Source organism: Solanum dulcamara, chromosome 11 (genome assembly GCF_947179165.1).
Source record: "Solanum dulcamara chromosome 11, daSolDulc1.2, whole genome shotgun sequence".
NCBI lineage: Eukaryota > Viridiplantae > Streptophyta > Magnoliopsida > Solanales > Solanaceae > Solanum > Solanum dulcamara.
Window position 1 is genome coordinate 7788172 of NC_077247.1, and position 17881 is coordinate 7806052.

Sequence of the window (17881 nt, forward strand, 5' to 3'; positions counted from 1 at the left end):
CTGTTCAATTCATACTTACATATCGATATCCCTCTTTTAGTTCGTATTCGTATTAAGTTCTTGACATCTCTTTGAGGTACTTCTATTAGAAGTTCTTTCCCTAATTAGTCGGTGGAGAACTATAAACTGTTAATATAATCATTTTTCAACCATTGTTGAAAGAACCCAGAATCTCTGAAACATCACAGTACTCATTTCAATACTTGACCCTCCTGGTCTCATTTCGAGTTTATCTTCGAGTTATGAACAACTCGTCTAATTTACAATAGGAGTTGAGGGCTTGGTATTTTTTTCCAAAAAGAGTGAAACTCATTCGTGGTACATCTTATCATTCACCCTGAGCCCTCTGTTTATATTCCTACAGTACAAATACGGCTGGAAATACCGTAGTCTGAACTTTACTACTTAAATAAGCTTTTGTTCCTCCGAAACAAAATTCTTCAAGTGAAAAGGTTGCCCCTTATCGACGACCTGAAGGGTGCCTCTTACAGCTTTAGTTGAACACAGTAGGGGTACTTGGTATCAACTTCTCAGACATCTCAAAAATCTATGTTTCATTTCCTTTTCCCTATTCTAAGAAAATTTCGGCAGAGTTTCCTCTACACTTCTTACTATCCCATAACCTGCACGCAGAAAATACCAACAACGCCTCACAGGGCCAACACATATATATATTCATATCCCATCACAGCCGCACAAGGCTTTCAATATCATCTTACACCGCAGCCACACAGGGCTTTTAATATTAACAATAATATAAAAATACTGGACTTACCTAGTATGTCCAACTTCAAACTTCATCTGTGGCATTTCCTGTTTGCCTTCCTTTCAGGTTTCAACTTTACATTTAAATATTAGTTCAATACCTTACCAAACGGATATCTTCCATGTCTTTACTTTACTTACCTACATGCTTCGTAACTTTCCATATCGTCAATTACTTCCTTCGGTTGATGTCGTCCTTCTATTAAGATCCAAGGTTAATATAAGGAATTTTCCTATGACTCGGATCTAAAGCACGATCTCAGATGTAGAAGAAAGGTAACACCCTAAATGTCCTGTAGCTTCCTGTTTATAGATGTGGCGCGCAACAAATCGATAAACAAGACTGTACTAGACACGGTCTATAGACACTCCAAGGATAAACTGCTTTGATACCACTTCTGTCATGATCCAACTCTGTAGGCCGCAACTGGGGTCCGACCTGGACCCCCCGTATATATATCTATCAGTTGTGGTCACATTGAACTATAAATAAAACAATATCATGTAACAGAGCCCCACTGGGCGATAATATTTTCATAAACCTGTAGCCCTTTTCGTTTGTATCACAACATGATAGGGCACACAAGCCGACAAGGCTACTATAACATAATAACATATATCATATATCATGTAGACCCAACTAAATCAAACTGACATACACAACCCACATATACATGTCTGTAGACCTCTAAAAATAATAATGACAACATATGGCGGGATAGGGCCCCCGCCATACCCCTGAATAAATAAAACGATGATATACATCAGTGGCTAGTGCCAAAACTAGGCTCCGATACAATGGAGCCTCTTCCAGTTGAGCTAAGCGGAATCCTAAACTGACGGACTCCCAAAACTCGTACTTGTATCTGCGGGCATGAAACGCAGCCCCCCAAAGAAAGGGGGTCAGTACGACATATGTACTGAGTATGTAAAACATAACATAATACAACTGGAAGCATATCTGAAGTAGAGAAATAGGGGATAAACTATCAAAATTGGAAACCTGTACCTGTACTCTGTAAGTCATAAAAGCATGCATGCTCAAATTATACAATATAGCCGGCCCTTTCAGAGATCCGGTGAATCATATATGTAGTATCAGTATCAGGCCCTGCACCATCATCACCTTATTACAACACATCATCATCATATATGTCACGACCCAACCTCGTGGGCCGCGACTGGGGTCCGACCTGGACCCCCATTTACGTAACTGTCGACTACAGTCAAATTAGACTATGTATAATGTGATACTGCTCACAAAAACCTCAATGGGTTAAAACTTTTTCATGTTCATATAGCCTCTTAGATATAGGAACCAAACACATAAACCCAGTGGGTCATAAAATATTCATACACGTGTGGCTTCTTTCATTTGCATCATGTCATAAAAGGGAAAGCCAGTCATAAGGCTGCCACAATATAATAGCTTTTACAATATATCGCATAGGCATAACCGAAATAAACTCCTAAACAACCCACACACATATGTCTACAGACCTCTAAGAATAGGAATGACAACAAATGGCGGGACAAGGCCCCCGCCGTATCCCTGCATAAACAAATATATACATCGCAGGACTAGTACTCAAAAGCCAGGCTCCGAAATAGTGAAGCACTTCCAACATAGCTGAGCGGAAATCCTAAGCTGGCGGATCTCCGAAATGAACATCTGTATCTGCAGGCATGAAACACAACATAACTGAGATAACAACTGAACCAGGGATACAGGAAACCAAGTATAACATTTAATAGGGTACTGTGCCTGCACCTCACAAAATAAAGTCATGTATACCACTATCACATACCGTATCTAGCCCGCTCGGGGACTCGGTGTTACAAACATATCATCTATCATGCTAGGTATATATATGCCATTAACGATGTGGGACGTACAGCCCAATACCTGTATATAGAAAGTACATACCGAGGAATGACGGCCCAATCCATGTATCATATAATAATGCCGAGGAATGACGGCCCGATCCGTATATCATATAACCATGCCGAGGTACGATGGCCCAATCCTTATAATGCATAATAATGTCGAGATACGACGGCCCGATCTATATAATGCATAATAAAGCCGAGGTATGATGGCCCGATCCATATAATGCATAATAATGCCGAGGTACGACAGCCCGATCCGTATAATGCATAATCTGTCGTGGAACATACGACCCAATCCTTACATAGCAAAATATGCTGAGGTACGTTCGTCCCGATCCATATATATATTATAATGCATATACGTGCCCGTAAAACTCTGTGACATATCAAATATCCCTTAGATATCACTATTATTACAAATATGCCTAAGAGACCCCAGATTTAGGAACTTACACACCCAATCACTATTCAGCCTGTAGAAGGATCGAGGGTCGTAGTTTAACTATTTCAAGACCCTTAGCATTTAGGAGTAAACTCGAGTCACAAGTTATACTCGGGACTTACAACTGGAACTGCCTTTACACTCATATTATACCTCAATTCACTTATATTTTAAGATATTCCAAAGGAAAGAAAAGACAGGCTTTACACATACCACCTTTCGTCATATAGAAGCCCTAAAAGGCAACAACTCAATTACTACAGGAGTTCTAATATCACGAAGTCAATGAAACTCATGGCTCATGCTTGGAATTTATGAATGGAATTACCCCAAGCTCAAATACATATCATTCATTACTAACATCTAAGACATGCCAAAAAAAGAGAAGAATAGCTTTACATACTTATGCCAAAAATATGCCAAAAGAAAGCTTCACATACCTCTGGTCGACTGCTTTTAGCCCGGCTTGTCTCGTCGTCCTCTGAACCTATTTAACACGAAGGCAATACTAATATTAGTAACCTTCAACTTTCCAGCTTCTAAATCCACAACCAAGCACCCATAGGAACCAACTCCTTATTCTCCTTTCTCGACTAGTCTCGACTAGTTTATTAATTAATTAAGAAGTTAACGAAATTCGGGCAGCATCTCCTCTATAACTTGCCCTATCCGAATTCCCACTTCCATCCCTAATCAGTAACGCCAACCAACAACAATAACCTGTAACTCATATACACATAAAGCATGGCAACATTACACAACATAGGCTCCAAACAACTTAACATTACGATATCAAAATAGGGTCTTTAGCCTTTATTTCATAAAACCTTCAATCGTGCGGAACGGAGGGTCGTGTGGCTACAACCAGCAGCTCCCACACCTATTTTAAAATGACTTTAGTACCTGCAACACACCATCACACACCTGCAACAACCCCCACATGCACAACACCTCATTCCGACTACAATTTAACTATAGCGATTCCAATTTGGTTTATTTCGGACGTCAAGCATGTTCATCATATTTTCACATTTCCAGCCACTTACACAACGTATAATACCCTCTATAACAACATCATAAACTCCAATTTAAAAGTAAAGGCCTTACCTTACATTAAACTTGTCAAACTCGCCAAAACTATCAAAATGCGAAATCTGGACAACCCACTATCTTATATTGTCGCTTAGTTTCGGAGGGGTAATTGAGGGAAACAGGATTTGTGGCCTCAATGAAAGTTATAGACATGTGTATCAAGGTCGCAAACAATTTTGAATTACCCCTACAACAATTTTTTACGAAAATATATTCCCAAAATACTCATAGCTGTCCGTGTAGGATTTCTAAAATAAAATCTGGGCAGCACCTCCCCCATACTTAATCACCCTTTTTCGAGCAGAGAAAAGCAAAACTGGGTTTTAGAGGCTAAATGAAAGTTGTATCCCTATGAAATATCTTTCCAAAACATCTTGAATCACTCAAAAAGAAGCCTTACACAAGGAGTTATACTCGTATTATCAACTTATTGTTTCTCCAAACCATGGTTGCTTTTGCTTTCTTCTCCATGTTTTTCTCTCTATTTTTGTTAATAGTCATCCATACATAGATATATATCTTTTTAGAGAGTGACACATGTCAGCCCCTAAGGGTGACACATGTCAGCCCCTAAGGGTGACACATGTCAGCCCCTAAGGGTGACACATGTCAGCCCCTAAGGGTGACACGTGTCACACCCTTAGGCAGCCACCTCAATTATGCAACCAATCCATGGTTGCCACGTGGCAGGTGGGGTACACCCCATGGTGTGTCACCTGCTGCCACATGTCACTTTCATGTGATGCCATGTGTACCTATCACATGCTGCCATGTGTCAAGTAGGTGAGTCACCTACTTGCTTCAAGTAGGTGCATCGTTTCCTTATTTCTCTTCCGTGGGTTCATAATTTCGTTGCACTTTAAGAGCCTATGTATTCCTTGCTATTTAGTCTCAACACGCACTCGAGTAGCTTAAGTACGTAAGACCTCCAAGTTGGTAGTTTATACGAGTCAATCGAGTCCTACGACTCATTTCTCGGCCTCCAACTCCTTTCGAATTTTTATAAACTTATTTCCAATCTTCCTTATTATGAAGAATTTCGTTCTCCTTTCCTTGGAGTTATTTGATAGCATTATAAACCATCTGACTCACATAACGACTTTTAAGAAACTTAAGAGCCTTCCTAGAAACTTGAGAAGCTTAAGAAGCATTCTAAGGTACCAAAGTACAGGGTGTAACAATATATATATATATATATATATATATATATATATATATATATATATATATATATATATATACATACATACCCGACCCTCTAGTGAAGGGCTCGGTGGACAATGCAGTGAGTTGTGCATGATAACGGACCTGGCCTGGGACTTGGTGAAAGAAGTGTTACAGTATACACGAGTAGAGTAGTGAGAAACAAAACACAGTTTAAATCATTATCTGAGACTCAATGAAGTCATCAAGTGAACCATCACCTAGGGAGCAGGGTAGAAAGTATCTGACGTATACTCTCTAACTGTCACTAAGGAGTATGTAAAAAGGAGTTTTTAGAAATCTTAGACGTATGCCAATGTGAAATATCTTATAGCAGTCCAAGCATTGATTATCTTACAGCCTTTCTTTTTTACAAACAAGAGTTTAATCGAATCAATTGTTATATAGTCATATAGAAGACTCGAGGATAGCAGCTTACTACTTTAAAGTTTAACATTCAAAAGTGAATGAGGATCCTGAAGTCATATTCAGACCCTGGGAATGGAATTACCCCCAAAGCACATATCATATCCTGCTTACATCTAAGACATGACAAAAGAGAAAAGATAGGCTTTACATACCTATACCAAAAACATACCAAGAGATGCTTCACATACCTCTTGGGAGTTACTCTTTTTCCTGCTCATCTCGTCGTCCTTTGAACCTATTCAATATGAAAGTAATACGAATATCAACTACTCTTAGCTTTCCAGCATCTTAGGTTACACCTTAGTATTAATGGAATCTATTTCCTTAGTCGTTTCCTCGACTAGTTCTTTAGTTTGTTAAGGCGTTAACGAAAATTGAGTAGCACCTCCCCTATAATGTGCCCTATCCAAATTTCCAATTAGGTCCCTAAGACCTACTGCCAACCAACAACAACAACCTGCAGCATATGTTTAAGTAATCCACACCAATAATATACAACATAAACTCCAAATGACTTATTCAAAAATTCGATATCATAATAGGGTGTCTAGCCTTTATTTTGTAACACCTTTTATTATACACAACGAAGGGTCGTGTAGCTGTAACCAAAAGCATCCACATCCCTTTTAGAATGCATTTAGGCCCTGCAATAATACATTACACCCCTGCAGCAACAACTCACTCAAAACTATCAAAACGTGAATTCTGGACAACTTACTGTTTTACCTTGTCGCTTCGTTTCGAAGGGGTAATGGAGGAAAACAGGATTTACATCCTTCATGAAAGTTATATACATGTATATTAGGGTCGCATACAATTTCTAATCACCCCTACATCAATTTTTTACAAAACGATATTCCCAAAACACCAACAGCAATCCGTGTAAGATTTCCAAACCCAAAATCTGGGCAGTACCTCGTCTACACTTCATCACCCTTTTTAGAGAAGCTAAAAGCAAAACTGGATTTGAAAGTCTAAATAAAAGTTATATACCTATGAAATACCTTTCCAAAATATATTGAATCACCCGAAATGAATCTATACACAAGAAGTTATACCAATATTACTAACAACTGTCCCCTCCAAAAATGGGTTTGTTAACTAGTTTTTAACATTTTCTCTCTTTGTTCTTTCAATTTTCTCTCAAGTTCCAAGCTGAAGAATTAATTCTGTAGACATCGTAAGACACATATATACATCTCCATGTGGTTGACAAATATCGTAGATAATTAATTCACGGAGAAAAACTGAAGAACTTACCTTTAATTTCTTAAAATTGTGGCTTCCTTGTTCCTTGTGTTCTTCACGTTTTTTCTTCTTTATTTTGGCTGGAGATTTTGATGAAAAATGTGACTAAGAGTCACTTAACACACATATATACCCCTCTTTAGAAGGTGCCATGTGGCAGCCCTCTAGGGTGACATGTGGCAGCCTCCTAGGGTGCCACCTCAATCCCTGTGGCCAATCACATGCTGTCATGTGGCAGCGAGGTCCACCCCAAGTAGGTGAGTCACCTGCTTGCTTGAGGTGCTTGCTTGTCACTTGCTTGCTTCACTTTCGTAAGTTCGGAAACTAGTTTTTGCTCCCTCTCATATGTTTATAATCTCGTCTTATTTTAAGAGCCTATGTAATCCATGCTACGCAAGCTTGGTAGGTACTCCAATAGCTTAAGTATGTAAAACTTCCAAATTAGTAGCTTACGTATGTAAATCAAGTCCTACGACTCATTACTTGGCCTCCAATTCCTTCCGGATTCTTATGACTCTATTTCCAACCTTCTCTACTTGGAGTATCACATTCTCCCTTCTTTAGAGTCATTTGATAGTTTCATGGCATATCCGGCTCACATGATAATGTCCAAGGAACTTATGAGACATTCCAAGTTTTAAAAGCGTGGGGTGTAACATAGCATTCCTATTCTGAATTCCATTGTTTTGAGTGACTGCAGGTTCCATGATCCCACTTGAAACCTCACCCTAAATACCTTTTGTGTTTTGAACATGACAAGAATCAGTGTTTGACCTGTGCTCTTGAATGTCATGATTGTTAGTGGTAGCAGGGGCTCTAAGGTCCATCCTAGGGTCAATCAAAGGGTCCACATGCAGAACATGGGACAAATCCCCACCTCTCATGGTTACCCAATCGAGCAGATTAGTGGTTTTCTCTATATTCTCTTCCACCATACCTCCAACAACTTCATCATCATCCAACACATGAAAGACTTTATTAGGGGAGTCATGGGATAAGGGGAGCATTGAGTCAATACCTGAGGTCCTTTTGTCCACATCTCCTTGTTTTTGCTGCTTGTTTTTGTTAGTAGTACTAGTACTGTGTTAGACAACTTTGTCCAATGAATTGGGGGATGAGAAATATATATCAATACCTGTCATTTGTTTATGTTGCTATTGGAGGTTGTTATCCTATTGTACGGTACCATTCATATGATTTTGAGTCTTATTTTGATGACCATGACCCTGTTGGTTCTTGTTCTTTTTCCCCTTCTGAACCTGCCAGTTCTCCTTATGTTGATTATCTTTCTCAATCTGGATTGGTTGTTTTGAAATTTGAGCATCTTGAGCACTTGAAGAATTAGCAGACATATTAGTAGTAACTTGTTGAGGAGAAGGATTAATGTTTACCTGAGTTGTGGCATCTACATCAGCAGACTTTTTGCCCTTAGCTTTGTTAGCAGCTTTAGCTTCCTTCCTTTTCTTGTATTCTTCATCCCTTTTCCTTACACTGTAAACATGATTAGTATGGCCTTATTGCTTGCAATAAGAACAATAATCAGGTAGAGCATCATATTGGATGGCTTGCCATCTACCAATGGTATGATCCTCTTCATCAAATCCCATCTAAATATGAGGGGGTCTCTCCATGGTAATATCAACTTGCATTCTCACTTTAGCCACACTTCTTCTAGTTTTTTGTAGAGAGGCAGCATCAAGGTAAAGAGTTTTACTAATAGCAGAGAGAAGAGAAGTCAAGAATTCTGTTATACCCCGTACTGTCGTACCTTGAGACTTTCGTACCTTGGAAGGTTCTTAAGCTTCTTGAGAGGTTCTTAAGCTTCTTGAAAGGTGTTTAAGCCTCTTAGAAGGTGGTCTAAAAGAGGTGTGAGTTGTTATACCCCTCACCCTTGGGCTCGGGATATCTCTTAAGTTACTTAAAAGTTATCATGTGAGTCGAACAATCCAAAATGCTATCAAACAACTCTAAGGAGGGGAAAATGTGACACCTCATAGTAGAGAAGGTTGGAAATAGAGTTATAAAAATTCGGAAGGAGTTGGAAGCCAAGTGATGGGTCGTCGGACTCGACTTATCTATGTAAAATACTAATTTAGAAGTCTTACATACGTGAGTTACTTGAGTACATACCAAGCTTACGTAGCAAAGATTTCATAGGCTCTTAAAGTGAGATGAGATTACGAACTCATGGGAAAGAGGAGAGGATGACACATGGCACCAAGGAGAAGATGACACATGGAAGCACCTCAAGCACACAGGTGACTCACCTGCATGCTTGGGGGTGGGGGTGGGGGTGTACCCTACTGCCACGTGACAGCCCCTAATTGACAGCATGTATGTGTTGGCCCAATGGGGGATGGACACATGTCACCCTTAGGGGATGACACGTTTCACCCCCCTAGGCAGCATATATATACATAATATGTGACATATAAGTCATTTCCTTGCTCAAAACATCAGCCAAACAAAGACCAAAAACCCTAGAACTAAAGGGAAAAGAGTGACGGCCTAAGGAAGAAAAAAATAGGTAAGTCCCAATTTCGTTCCCTGTATTAATTATCTAGGGTATACCACAATGATACGGAGGTATTAATATTATACAATCATGGTTTGGAATAGCACAAAATGTACAACAAGCATTCACAATGTTTTAATCGCGTTAGAAGAGTTTTCGAGGCAAGTTTCAGCTAGTTTTAGTCAATTTCAGGAATGGTAAGTTCTTTGCTTTCGATTCGAAGTTTATGGTGTTTTCATAGGGTTTGTTACACATATTTTATGTTGCTGGAAGTGTGAGAAAGTCATAGGAATGATCGACATTAGAAACAATCTAAATTGAAGTCGTTATAGCTAAATTAAAGTCGAATAGTGAGTTGTATTTCTGATATGGTTGTGATGCTGCAGCTGCTGGTTGAGTGGTGGTGTGTTGAGATTCTGGAAAATGCTTTAAAATAGGTATGGTTGCTGCTGGTTGCAGTAACCCGACCCTCCATTTCGTATAATTAAAGATTTTACAAAATGGAAACTAGAAACTCTATTTTGGTATCGTGGTTTCGAGTGAGTCGTTTGGAGTCTGTGTTGTAGAATGTTGATATGAATGGCATATATATACCTTGCAGGTCATTTTTGTTGGTTGGTTGTAGCTATTAGGAGTGTAATTGGAAATTTGGATAGGGCATATTATAGGGGAAGTGCTACTCGATTTCCGTTAACTCTTTAGCTAGTTAAAGAACTAATGGAGGAGGCGAGCGAAGAGTTGAGTTCTATGAATACTCATGTGTAACCTAAGGTTTTGGACAGCCAAGGGTTGTTAATATTCATGTTGCTTTTATCTTACTTATGTTCAAAGGACGACAAGACGAACGGGATAAAAAATAACCCGTAAGAGGTATGTAAAGCCTATTCTTTCTCTTTCTTTTGGCATGTCGTAGAGGTAAGTAGAAAGTAATACGATCTCTGAAGTAATTCCATTCCTAAATGTCTCTTGTTCTCTTCTAGATTGTGAACTCTCACTGTAGTTGAACTACTTTCCTCGAACTTACTATACGTTAAACAGACAATGAATATATACAGGTTTCTAATCGGAGAGACTATATGACTACATGTACTCTGAAATCCTTAAGCGGTTAGAACTACTTTGGTATCTATATAAGGACCTCGAGATGTAAATTAATATAGTCCTAATGGCCTTTAGAGGGTACTTGAACTGATCATATTACCACCCTGATTCCAAGACACTAGTTTAGCCTTCATATACTGTCGAGTCTCCGATAACGATTTAAACTACATATAGTTACTCACTACTCTACTCGTGTATACTATAACACTTCTTTCACCGCGTCCCGGACCGGGAATAGTAATCGTGCATAATTCACTGTATTATCCACTGAGCCCCTCACTAGAGGGCAGGGATACATATATATATTTGATGTGTATATATATACTAAAGTGGTGATGGCACTGGGTTGTGATGATCTTACAGGTGTATCCACCGGACCCCTGATAGGGCCGGCTATATGATATAATTTGAACATGCATGTTTTTATGATTCACAGAGTATAGGTACAGAGGCTTCTTTTATAATGTACTGGATTCCCTGCTTTTCTGCTTCAAATATGTTTCCAGTTATACTATGTTATGTTTTACACACTCAGTACATTTATCATACTGACCCCCTTTCTCGGGGGCTGTGTTCATGCCTGCAGGTACAGGTACACAGTTTAGGGATCCGCCAGCATAGGATTCCCACTCAGTGGTCCAGAAGTGCTCCATTGTGCTGGAGCCTGATTTTGGGTACTAAACCTTGATGTGTATATTAGTTTTGTTCGCGGGTACGGCGGGGGCCCTTTCCCACCTTATGTCACTGTTCTCTTTACTCTTAGAGGTCTGTGGATACGGATGTGGGTTGTATATATGTGGGTTTTGTGTGTATATGAGCTGTATATGAGTTGTATATTAGTATGTATATGAGTCATATATGCATGTATGTATAGCTGTGTTGTATGACTTATGAATTGGGGCATTCCCTGTGTTGTGGCAGCCTTGTTGGCTCGTATATATGTGTACTATAGAACGACCCTATACGTTACAATAGCCTTGCCGGCTTGTATGTTTTCTTACCTGTTAGTACATTTTAAGTACAAACAGGAGACAGGTTTTGTGTAGAAGGCAGGGGTATACGTATGTGTCTAGTTAGGGCACCCATCATGGCCTATGGGGTTGGATCGTGACAGAAGTGGTATCAGAGCAGTTCCTTTTTGGAGTGTCCACAGACCGTGTCTAGTAGAGGCTTGTTTATCAGTGTGTTGTGCACCACATCTATAAATAGGAGGCTACAAGGCATTTAGGATGTTTTCTTTCTTTTCTTAGATCGTGCAATAGAGCTATGTCTTAGGATGACCTTTCACTAACCTACCATTATGTTTGCAGTAATACCTCCAATGAGAGCAATGATCGCCCAAAAGGGCAAGGCAGCAGCGGAAGAAACTAGTCAGACCCCAAGAGTTACTAGGGCTCGCACCCAATCTATGCCAAGGGTTGTACCTCAGTCGGTGAGTTCTAATATGTCGTCACCTCTAGAGGAGGTTAGGGCAGCGGAAGCTGGAGACCCTGAACCTTCGGTATAGGAACCTCCAGCCCCACAGCACAGGGCGAAAGACAGGGCTATGAGAGATGCAGTGTTGTTGCTTACTGGACTAATGTCAGAAAAAGCTCGGAGGCATGGCCCAGATGATGCCAATAGATAAGATAATTTGAGGGTCCGCGATTTCCTAGCCTATAACCCTCCAGAATATCATAGATCGAGACCTGTAGAGGATCCACAGGAATTCATTTGACAAATGCAGCATACACTGTGAATCATTAGGGCTTTAGAGACTGAGTCAGTTGAATTGGCCTCCTATTGGCTGCGTGATGTGGCCGCTAATTAGCATGAGTCTTGGGAATTATCGAGGGGCGAGGGTGCTCCTCTAACTGAATAGGATGAATTTACGGAAGCCTTTGTTAGCCACTTTCTTCCTCCAGAAATGAGATGAGTCAGGATCAATAAATTCTTACAATTGAAGCAAAACGACAAGAATGTTCGAGACTATAGCCTCGAGTTTGACTCATTGACGAGGCATGCCCCCACAGTGGTAGCAGATATGGAAAATAGGGTGCACCATTATGTGATGGGCTTGGACCTTTATATGGTCGATAGTTGTATGGCCATGGCTTCTCAACCCGGCATGGATATCGCCCGGGTACAAGCATATGCCCAAGGGGTAGAGGAGCGATATAGAAGGTGTCAGCCCGACAGAGGGTTGGATAGAAGTCAGCCTAAGAGGGCTAGGTCAATTGGTTATCCGGGGGAATTTCGAAGCAGGTGGTTCCAGCAGTTCGGTAGATATCTCTCCCAGCCAGCTCAGAGTGCACCTTTACAGGTTCCAAGTGGAAGATTTGAGAGCACCAGGTATTCAGGGGCTGGTCAAAGCTCCAAAGCTTCAGGTACACAGGTGAACCAAAGTTTTCGACAGTTGAGACCACCGATGCCCTAGTGTCTCCATTGTAATAAACCTCATTCTGGAGAATATCGCTGGAATACAGGTGCTTGTTTTGCTTGTGGCCGCCAAGGCCATATTTCGAGGGAATGTCTATTTAAAAGTACTCCAGGTGGTGCAGCTCAGCCAACTGGGTCAGTTGCGGGTTCTTATTCTTCTGTGGCTATGCGCTCGATGGGGCGGGGTATGCAGACACCAGCAGGCCATGGTAGAGGCCGTGGTGGAGCTTCCAGTTCTAGCAGCCCTTTCAACCGTATATATGCTTTGGCCAGTAGATAGAACCAAGAGGCGTCGCCAAATGTGGTCACAGGTACATTATCGATCTTTTCTCGGGACGTATATGTGTTGATGGATCCAGGTTCTACTTTGTCATATATATCTCCTTTTGTTGCTAGTAGACTTGGAATTAAGCCTGAGTTAATAGAATCATTCGAAGTGACTACACCAGTAGGGGACTCTATTATGGTAAAGCAAGTATATAGAAATTGCTCGGCAAATGGATATAGTCATCATACCTTGGCTAATTTGATAGAGTTAGATATGGTGGAGTTCGATGTTATTATGGGTATAGATTAGTTAGCTTCGTGTCGTGCCAATGTATATTGTAGAAATAAAGTGGTTCGGTTCCAGTTCCCTGATAAACCAATTATCGAGTGGTTAGGGAACACAACAGCGCCAAAGGGTAAGTTTATCTCATATCGTAAGGCAAGGAAAATGATCGGGATGGGGTATATTTATCATTTGGTCCGCGTGCATGATCTAGAAGCAAAGGTGCCAACTCTTCAGTCAGTTCCCGTGGTCAATAAATATCCAGATGTGTTCCCAGATGAACTCCCAGGTCTTCCTCCTGAATGGGAGATAGAGTTCACTATAGACGTGCTACCAGATACTTAGTCTATTTCTATCCCTCCATATAGAATGGCACCTGCGGAGTTAAAAAAGTTAAAGAAGCATATGAAAGACTTGTTGGAAAAGGGCTTTATTAGGCCCAGCATATCACCATGGAGAGCACCTGTACTGTTTGTGAAGAACAAAAGATCGGTCGTTGCGGATGTGCATCGACTACAGGCAACTGAACAAGGTAACAATTAAGAACAGATATTCCCTCTCCAGGATTGATGATTTGTTTGACCAGTTACAGGGTGCTCAATGCTTTTCGAAGATAGACCTACGGTCAAGCTATCAACAAGTGCGGGTAAGAGAGGTAGATATCCCAAAGACCGCATTCAGAACCCGATACGGGCATTATGAGTTCAAAGTGATGTCTTTTGGGCTGACAAATGCCCCAGCGGTGTTTATGGATCTGATGAACCGAGTGTTCAAACTATTTCTAGATTTGTTTGTGATTGTATTTATTAATGATATTCTGATTTATTCACGATCAGAGAAGGAACAGACAGATCATTTGCGGGTGGTACTGTGGGTACTCCAACACCAGAAATTGTACGCTAAGTTCTCTAAATGTGAATTTTGGTTAACTTCAGTGGCTTTTCTGGGACATATTATTAGGAGTGATGGTATTCGCGTAGATACGCAGAAGATTGAGGCCATAAAGGCTTGGCCAAGACCTACAACCCCTATGGAGGTACGTAGCTTCTTGGGGTTAGCAGGGTACTACAGAAGGTTCGTGGAAGAGTTTGCTTCTATTTTGGTGCCTTTAACAAGACTGACTCAAAATGCGGCTAAGTTCCAATGGACTGATGCTTGTGAACGAAGCTTTCAGTTGTTAAAAGAAAAATTGACTACAGTTCCTGTTCTAACTCTCCCTGATGGACCAAATGGCTACGTTATCTATTGTGACACCTCCAGTATTGGGCTAGGATGTGTTCTGATGCAAAATGGCAGAGTTATAGCTTATGCCTCCAGACAGCTTAGGAAGCATGAAAAGAATTATCCAACACATGATCTAGAATTAGGAGCGGTGATCCATACCTTAAAAATATGGAGACACTACCTGTATGGTGTACATGTTGATATTTATACGGACCACAAAAGCCTCTAGTATATTTTTAGGCAGAAAGAGCTAAATCTATGGCAGAGAAGGTGGCTGGAGTTATTCAAGGACTATGACATCGACATTTTATACCACCCAGGAAAGGTAAATGTGGTGGCGGATGCGCTCAGCCGTAAATCAATGGGTAGTCTAGCAGATGTACGACCAGAATGGAAAGAGATAACTCATGACATTTGCCAGCTCGCCAATATGGGAATCCTCGATCATGGAGGAAGTAAAATGATGTCAATACCAGGACCCTGTTCTAACATAGTATAGGGACGAAACTCTCCAAAAGGGAAAGACTCTATTTGAAATCACGGCGGGTGGGATACTGCAATATCAAGGCAGAGTTTGTGTACCGGAAGTTACAGGTTTGCGGCAGTAAGTACTGGGAGAGGCACATCATGCTCGTTATTCTATTCATATGGGGTCAACCAAGATGTATCACGACCTCAAATATTTATATTGGTGGGATGGTATGAAAAGGGATATAGCAGAGTTCGTAGCCCAATGCCCGAACTGCCAGCAAGTTAAAGTTGAACATCAAAAACTGGGTAGGCTACTAAAAAAGATGGAGATTCCAACTTGGAAATGGGAAGCGATTAACATGGATTTCATTATTGGCTTACCTCGCACTCCTCGGAAGCAGGATTCTATATGGGTTATTATGGATAGGCTGAAAAAATCAGCCCACTTCCTCCAAGTCAAGACCACATACTCAGCCGAGGACTATGTGAAGTTGTACGTTAAGGAAATAGTACGACTTCATGGAGTTTCCAAATCTATTATTTCGGATAGGGGAGCCCAGTTCACAGCCCACTTTTGGCGGTCATTCTTGGAAGGCTTGGGAACACAGGTAAGCCTTAGCACAGCATTTCATCCCCAAATTGATGGGCAGGCTGAGCACACTATTCAGACACTAGAGGATATGTTACGATCCTGCATAATTGACTTTAAAGGCAGCTGTGACGAGCATGTACCACTTATTGAGTTTGTTTACAATAATAGCTATCACTCCAGTATCCAGATGGCATCATATGAGGCTTTATATGGTAGGAAGTGCAGGTCACCCATTGGATGGTTTGATGTTGGTGAAATGCAACTCGTAGGCCCAGACATGGTCCAACAGGCGGTGGAAAAGGTAAAGATTATTCAGGAGCGATTATTAGCTGCCCAGAGTCGACAGAAGTCTACCAGACAATCGACGCCGACCTTTGGAATTTCAAGTAGGCGAATGGGTGTTTTTGAAAGTGTCTCCCATGAAAAGAGTAATGAGGTTCGGCAAGAAAGGAAAGTTGAGTCTGAGATATATTGGCCCTTACTTGATCCTTCGCCGAATAGGCAAGGTTGCCTACGAACTAGACTTGCCAGCAGACCTGGAAGTAGTACATCTAGTGTTCCATGTATCAATGCTTAGAAAGTGTGTTGGTGACCCATCCCGAGTACATCCCATAGATAACATCCAGGTCACAGAAGAATTGGCCTATGAAGAACAACCAATCGCCATCCTGGATCGGTAGATTAGAAGACTGCGGACTAAGGACGTAACTTTGATCAAGGTATTATGGCGAAATAGGAATCGTGAAAAAATGACTTGGGAAGCTGAAGAGGACATGAGACACAAGTATCCGTACCTGTTCCTGATATCTACAGGTAACCCCAACTCCTGAAAACTTGTATATTAATTGTTTGATAAAGATATGCATTGTTGTAATGGAAATAAGTCTCCCTATAACCTATATAATGTCTTAAGGGAAGCTATGTTTAACATTCGAGGACGAATGTCCTAAAGGGGGGAAGGATGTTATACCCCATGCTGTCGTACCTTAAGACTTTCGTACCTTGGAAGGTTCTTAAGCTTCTTAAGAGGTTCTTAAGCTTCTTGAAAGATGCTTAAGCTTCTTAGAAGGTGGTCTAAAAGAGGTGTGAGTTGTTATACCCCACACCCTTGGGCTCGGAATATCTCTTAAGTTACTTAGAAGTTATCATGTGAGCCGGATAATTCAAAATGCTATCAAACAACTCTAAGGAGGGGAGAATGTGACACCTCATAGTAGAGATGGTTGGAAATATAGTTATAAGAATTCAGAAGAAGTTGGAGGTCAAGTGATGGGTCGTAGGACTCGACTTATCTACGTAAACTACTAATTTAAAAGTCTTACATGAGTTACTTGAGTACATACCAAGCTTATGTAGCAAGGATTTCATAGGCTCTTAAAGTGAGACGAGATTACGAACTCACGGGAAAGAGGAGAGGATGACATGTGGAACCAAGAAGAAGATGAAACGTGGCATCACCTCAAGCAAGCAGGTGACTCACCTGCCTACTTGGGTGTGGGGGTGGGGGTGGGGGTGGACCCCACTGCCATATGGCAGCCCCTAATAGGCAGCATGTATGTGTTGGTCCAATGGGGGATGGACACGTGTCACCCCTTAGGAAGCATATATATACATAATATGTGACTCATAAGTCATTTCCTTGCTCAAAACATCAGCCAAACAAAGACCAAAAACCTTAGAACTAAAGGGAAAAGAGAAACGGCCTAAGGGAGAAAAAATTAGGTAAGTCCCAATTTCGTTCCATGTATTAATTATCTAGGGTATACCATGATAATACGGAGGTATTAATATTATAAAATCATGATTTAGAACAGCACAAAATGGACAACAAGCAGCCACGACGTTTTAATCGCGTTAGAAGAGTTTTTGAGGCAAGTTTCGGCTAGTTTTGGCCAATTTCGGGAAAGGTAAGTTCTTTGCTTTGATTTGAAGTTTATGGTG